Source organism: Arachis stenosperma, chromosome 10 (genome assembly GCF_014773155.1).
Source record: "Arachis stenosperma cultivar V10309 chromosome 10, arast.V10309.gnm1.PFL2, whole genome shotgun sequence".
NCBI lineage: Eukaryota > Viridiplantae > Streptophyta > Magnoliopsida > Fabales > Fabaceae > Arachis > Arachis stenosperma.
In genome coordinates this window covers 95,518,276-95,525,858 of record NC_080386.1, presented here as the reverse complement: position 1 = coordinate 95,525,858, position 7,583 = coordinate 95,518,276, and positions in this window count along the sequence as shown.

The following is a 7,583-nucleotide window of genomic DNA, read 5'->3' as shown; positions in this document are numbered from 1 at the left end:
TTATGAGTCTTGGCCATGGCCCAAAGCACTATGTCTTCCAGTATTACCACCGGATACATACATGCCACAGACACATAATTGGGTGAACCTTTTCAGATTGTGACTCAGCTTTGCTAGAGTCCCCAATTAGAGGTGTCCAGGGTTCTTAATCACACTCTTTTTGCCTTGGATCACAACTTTATTTCTTTCTTTTTCTTTTTCTCTTTTTTTTGTTTTCTTTTTTTTTTGTATTCACTGCTTTTTCTTGCTTCAAGAATCATTTTTATGATTTTTCAGATCCTCAGTAACATGTCTCCTTTTTCATCATTCTTTCAAGAGCCAACATTCATGAACAACAAAAAGTATTGCCACCACATCAAAATAATTAATCTGTTATAAAATTTAAAATTCATGCAATTCTTCTCTTTTTCAATTAAGAACATTTTTCATTTAAGAAAGGTGATGGATTCATAGGACATTCATAACTTTAAGGCATAGACACTAAGACACTAATGATCATAAGACACAAACATAGATAAACATAAGCATAAATTTTCGAAAAATAGGAAAATGAAGAACAAGGAAATTAAAGAACGGGTCCACCTTAGTGATGGCGGCTTGTTCTTCTTCTTGAAGATCTTATGGAGTCCTTGAGCTTCTCAATGTCTCTTCCTTGCCTTTGTTGCTCCTCTCTCATGATTCTTTGATCTTCTCTAATTTCATGGAGGAGGATGGAATGTTCTTGGTGCTCCACCCTTAGTTGTCCCATGTTGGAACTCAATTCTCCTAAGGAGGTGTTGATTTTCTCCCAATAGTTTTGTGGAGGAAAGTGCATCCCTTGAGGCATCTCAAGGATTTCATGATGAGTGGGATCTCTTGTTTGCTCCATCCTTTTCTTAGTGATGGGCTTGTCCTCATCAATGGGGATGTTTCCCTCTATGTCAACTCCAACTGAATAACAGAGGTGACAATTGAGATGAGGAAAGGCTAACCTTGCTAAGGTAGAGGACTTGTCCGCCACCTTATAAAGTTCTTGGGCTATAACCTCATGAACTTCTACTTCTTCTCCAATCATGATGCTATGGATCATGATGACCCGGTCTATAGTAACTTTGGACCGGTTGCTAGTGGGAATGATTGAGTGTTGGATAAACTCCAACCATCCCCTAGCTACGGGTTTGAGGTCATGCCTTCTCAGTTGAACCGGCTTCCCTCTTGAATCTCTCTTCCATTGGGCGCCCTCTTCACAGATGTCTATGAGGACTTGGTCCAACCTTTGATCAAAGTTGACCCTTCTAGTGTAAGGGTGTTTATCTCCTTGCATCATGGGCAAGTTGAATGCCAACCTTACATTTTCCGGACTAAAATCTAAGTATTTTCCCCGAACCATTGTAAGCCAATTCTTTGGGTCCGGATTCACACTTTGATCATGGTTCTTGGTGATCCATGCATTGGCATAGAACTCTTGAACCATTAAGATTCCGACTTGTTGAATGGGGTTGGTAAGAACTTCCCAACCTCTTCTTCGAATCTCATGTCGAATCTCCGGATATTCACTCTTTTTGAGTTTGAAAGGGACCTCAGGGATCACCTTCTTCAAAGCCACAACTTCATAGAAGTGGTTTTGATGCACCCTTGAGATGAATTTCTCCATCTCCCATGACTCGGAGGTGGACGCTTTTGCCTTCCCTTTCCTCTTTCTAGAGGTTTCTCCAGCCTTGGATGCCATAAATGGTTATGGAAAAACAAAAAGCAATGCTTTTACCACACCAAACTTAAAAGGTTTGCTCGTTGGTGCACGAAATTGCAATAACACTTTTGCAATCCCGCACAACTAACCAGCAAGTGCACTGGGTCGTCCAAGTAATACCTTGTGTGAGCAAGGGTCGATCCCACGGAGATTGTCGGTTTGAAGCAAGCTATGGTTACCTTGTAAATCTTAGTCAGGATATCAGAAATTATCAGGATTGATTGTAAAAAGCAAAAGAACATGAAAAAGGTACTTGTTTTGCAGTAGTGGAGAATAGGCTGAGGCTTTGGAGATGCTCCATCTTCCGAATCTCTGCTTTCCTACTGTCATCTTCATCAAACACGCAAGGCTCCTTCCATGGCAAGCTGTATGTAGGGTTTCACCGTTGTCAGTGGCTACCTCCCATCCTCTCAGTGAAAATACGTCCCTGATGCTTTGTCACAGCATAGGCTAATCATCTGTCGGTTCTCAATCAAGCCGGAATAGAATCCAGTGATTCTTTTGCGACTGTCACTAACGCCCCGCCCTCAGGAGTTTGAAGCACGTCATAGTCATTCAATCATTGAATCCTACTCAGAATACCACAGACAAGGTTTAGACCTTCCGGACTCTCTTGAATGCCGCCATCAGTTCTAGCTTATACCACGAAGATTCCAGTTAAAGAATCCAAGAGATATCTACTCAATCTAAGGTAGAACGGAGGTGGTTGTTAAGCACACGCTCATAGTTGAGAATATGATGAGTGTCACAGATCATCACATTCATCCGGGTTAAGAACAAGTGATATCTTGGAATGGAAGCAAGCATGATTGAATAAGAAACAGTAGTAATTGCATTAATCCATCAAGACACAGCAGAGCTCCTCACCCCCAACCATGGGGTTTAGAGACTCATGCCGTGGAAGGTACACAAGAAATGTGTAAAAAATGTCATGAGGTCATAAGGTCATAAGGTCCGGATACAATGTCCAAAGGTCCTATAAATAGTAAACTAGTATCCTAAGGTTTACAGAAATGAGTAAATGACAGAAAAATCCACTTCCGGGCCCACTTGGTGTGTGCTTGGGCTGAGCAATGAAGTAATTTCGTGTAGAGACATTTTCTGGAGTTAAACGCCAGCTTTCATGCCAGTTTGGGCGTTTAACTCCAAGTTTTATGCCAGTTCCGGCGTTTAACGCTGGAATTTCTGATGCTGATTTGCTACGCCGGTTTGGGCCATCAAATCTTGGGCAAAGTATGGACTATCATATATTGGTGGAAAGCCCAGGATGTCTACTTTCCAATGCCGTTGAGAGCGCGCCAATTGGGCTTCTGTAGCTCCAGAAAATCCATTTCGAGTGCAGGGAGGTCAGAATCCAACAGCATCTGCAGTCCTTTTCAGTCTCTGGATCAGATTTTTGCTCAGAACCTTCAATTTCAGCCAGAAAATACCTGAAATCACAGAAAAATACACAAACTCATAGTAAAGTCCAGAAAAGTGAATTTTAACTAAAAACTAATAAAAATATAATAAAAACTAACTAAAAGATACTAAAAACATACTAAAAACAATGCCAAAAAGCGTATAAATTATCCGCTCATCACAACACCAAACTTAAATTGTTGCTTGTCCCCAAGCAACTGAAAATCAAAATAGGATAAAAAGAAGAGAATATACTATAGATTCCAAAATATCAAAGAAACATAGCTCCAATTAGATGAGCGGGACTAGTAGCTTTTTGCCTCCGAACAGTTTTGGCATCTCACTCTATCCTTTGAAGTTCAGAATGATTGGCATCTATGAGAACTCAGAACTCAGATAGTGTTATTGATTCTCCTAGTTAAGTATGATGATTCTTGAACATAGCTAGTGTATGAGTCTTGGCTGTGGCCCAAAGCACTCTGTCTTCCAGTATTACCACCGGATACATACATGCCACAGACACATAATTGGGTGAACCTTTTTAGATTGTGACTCAGCTTTGCTAGAGTCCCCAATTAGAGGTGTCCAAGGTTCTTAAGCACACTCTTTTTGCCTTGGTTCACAACTTTATTTCTTTCTTTTTTTCTTTTCTTCTTTTCTTTCTTTTTTTTTCGAAAAATTTTTTTTTCACTGCTTTTTTCTTGCTTCAAGAATCAATTTGATGATTTTTCAGATCCTCAGTAACAGTTCTCTTCCTCCTCATTCTTTCAAGAGCCAACAATTTTAACATTCTCAGAACAACAAATTCAAAAGACATATGCACTGTTCAAGCATTCATTCAGAAAACAAAAAGTATTGTCACCACATCAAGCTAATTCAACTAGTTTCAAGGATTAATTTCGAAATCCTGTACTTCTTGTTCTTTTGTGATTAAAGCATTTTTCTTTTAAGAGAGGTGATGGATTCAGAGTTCATTCATAGCTTTAAGGCATAAACTTTAAATTTTATTACATATGAATTAAGACAAAGACTCAGAAAATAAATATAAGATGAAACTAGAAATAGAAAAATAAAATAAAAAAAAACGAAAAAAAATAGGCTCCTAATGATAGAGGTTTTCACAGAGTTAGGACTCAACAACCTTGATTTTGAGAAGTGGATGCTCCTCAGCTTGGGAGGAGAGCTTTTGGCGTTTCATCTCTTGAATTTCACGCCCCTGCTTCTCTTGTTCCTTCAGCAATTTGCAGAGCATGCAGTTTTGATTCTGCTGTTCTTCCTTCAGTTGCTCCATAGTCTCTTGCAACTTGTTAATAGATGCTTCTAGGTTGGCCCAATAGCCAATTTCAGGGAATTCAGGGAGGAACTCATGCGCCCTCCTTTTGATAGAGTTGTCTTGCACTTGTCCCTCTATTGACTTCTTGGTGATTGGATGTTCAATGGGTATGAACTCATCTACTCCCATCTTCACCCCAGCCTCTTTACAGAGCAAGGAGATCAAGCTTGGGTAAGCCAATTTGGCTTCAGTGGAATTCTTATTTGCAATTGTGTAGATCTCACAAGCAATCACATGATGCACCTCCACTTCTCTTCCAAGCATAATGCAATGAATCATCACTGCTCTCTTGATGGTGACCTCAGAACGGTTGCTAGTGGGCAATATGGAACGCCCAATAAAGTCTAGCCAACCTCTTGCAATTGGTTTGAGGTCTCCCCTCTTGAGTTGGTTTGGGACACCCTTTGAATTGGTTATCCACTTAGTTCCAGGGAGGCATATGTCCTCTAGAACTTGATCCAACCCTTTATCTACTCTCACCATCCTCCTATTGAAGGAGTCAGGATCATCTTGCAGTTGAGGCAACTTGAAGATTTCTCTTATTTTGTCCAGATGGAAGTACATAACTTTCCCTCTGACCATGGTTCTGTAGGTATGGTAAGCGGTTCCAGTCATTCTCTGCTTATCTGTTAGCCACAGATTTGAGTAGAATTCCTGAACCATGTTCCTTCCAACCTTTGTCTCAGGATTGGTTAGAACTTCCCATCCTCTGTTTCGAATTTGCTCTTTGATCCCCGGATATTCATCTTCTTTCAGATCAAATTTCACTTCCGGGATCACTGACCTCAGACCCATTATTTTGTGATAATGGTCTTCATGTTCTTTGGTTAAGAACTTCTCTTGATTCCAAAGATTCTTTGGATTATTCTCTTTCTTGCCTCTTAAATTGGTTTGTTTTTCCTTAGGAGCCATGATATTGATGAATCTTGGCTTAGTGATCACGGAAAAGCACACCAAACTTAGAGGTTTGCTTGTCCTCAAGCAAAAGAAAAGAAAGAAGAGAGAGAGAGAGAGAGAGGAAGAGGAAATTCGAATGGTGTGGGCAAAGGGGGTTCCAAACGTGAATTTATAAGGGTGGGGAGAAGAGATTTCGAAAAAAATAAAAATTAGAAAGAAGATTTGAGAAGATATGGAAAGAAATTGAGAAAAGGGTGAGTTTTTGAAGAAGATTTGGGATTAATTTGAAATAGATTTGAAGAATGGTTTTGATTTGTGAAGATTTGAAAGTGAATGATGAAAGGTTGAAGTGCATTTATGTAGAAGAGTATGGTTAAAAAGAGGAAAGTTTGAAAAAATTTGAGTTGAAAACAAAAATGTGGTCCCCCCACCTTTCTGGCGTTAAACGCCCATAATGGCACCCATTCTGGCGTTTAACGCCCATTTGCTACCCCTTTTGGGCGTTTAACGCCCAGCCAGGTGCCCTGGCTGGCGTTAAACGCCAGAAATCCTTTGTCACTGGGCGTTTTTTCAGAACGCCCAGGATGCTGCACACCTGGCGTTAAACGCCCAGAATGGTGCCCATTCTGGCGTTTAACGCCCAAAATGGCACCATTCCTGGCGTTAAACGCCCAGAATGGTACCCATTCTGGCGTTTAACGCCCAAAATGCCCCTTACTGGCGTTTTTTCGCCAGTAAGCTCCTTTTCTCTGCTTTTTGAGCTGAATCCTTCTGTAACTCTGTGAATTCCTTCATTTTTGATACTTGCCTCTGTAAGAACTAATCATGTACCCTCCTAATGACTGGGTTGCCTCCCAGCAAGCGCTTCTTTACTGTCTTTAGCTGGACTTCTGCTAAGAATCACTCAAGTCTCAATCTTGAGCATTCCTGCTCAAAATTGCTTTCAAGATAATGCTTGATTCTCTGTCCATTAACAATGAACTTTCTGTCTGAATCAATATCCTGAAGCTCAACATATCCATATGGTGACACTCCTGTAATCACATACGGACCCCTCCACCGGGATTTGAGTTTTCCAGGAAACAATTTGAGCCTGGAGTTGAAGAGCAGAACTTTTTGTCCTGGCTCAAAGACTCTGGTTGACAATCTGTTGTCATGCCACTTCTTTGCCTTTTCCTTATAAATTTTAGCATTTTCAAAGGCATTGAGTCTGAACTCCTCTAGCTCATTTAGCTGAAGCAATCTTTTTTCACCAGCTAACTGAGCATCCATGTTTAGGAATCTGGTTGCCCAGTAGGCTTTATGTTCCAGTTCCACAGGCAAATGACAGGCCTTCCCATACACCAGTTGGTATGGAGAGGTGCCTATAGGAGTCTTGAACGCTGTTCTGTATGCCCACAGAGCATCATCCAAGCTTTTTGCCCAATCCTTTCTTCGGGCTATCACAGTCCGTTCTAGGATTCTTTTTAGTTCTCTGTTAGAGACTTCTGCTTGCCCATTTGTCTGTGGATGATACGGAGTTGCCACTTTATGACTAATTCCATGTCTAACCATAGCAGAGTGTAGCAGTTTATTGCAGAAATGAGTGCCCCCATCACTGATTAGTACTCTGGGAACACCAAACCTGCTGAGATGTGTTTCTGAAGGAATTTCAGCACGGTCTTGGTATCATTAGTGGGTGTAGCAATTGCTTCTACCCACTTAGATACATAGTCTACTGCCACCAGAATGTAAGTGTTTGAGTATGATGGTGGGAATGGCCCCATGAAGTCAATTCCCCATACATCAAACAATTCTATCTCTAATATCCCTTGTTGAGGCATGGCATATCCGTGAGGCAGGTTACCAGCTCTTTGGCAACTGTCACAGTTACGCACAAACTCTCGGGAATCTTTATAGAGAGTAGGCCAGTAGAAGCCACACTGGAGGACTTTAGTGGCTGTTCGCTCACTTCCAAAATGTCCTCCATAATGTGATCCATGGCAATGCCATAAGATCTTTTGTGCTTCTTCTCTGGGTACACATCTGCGGATCACTCCGTCAGCACATCTCTTAAAGAGATATGGTTCATCCCAGAGGTAGTACTTTGCATCTGAAATTAATTTCTTTCTTTGCACATTGCTGTACTCCTTGGGTATGAACCTCACAACTTTATAGTTTGCCATATCTGCAAACCATGGAGCTTCCTGAATGGCAAAGAGTTGTTCATCTGGGAAAGTCTCA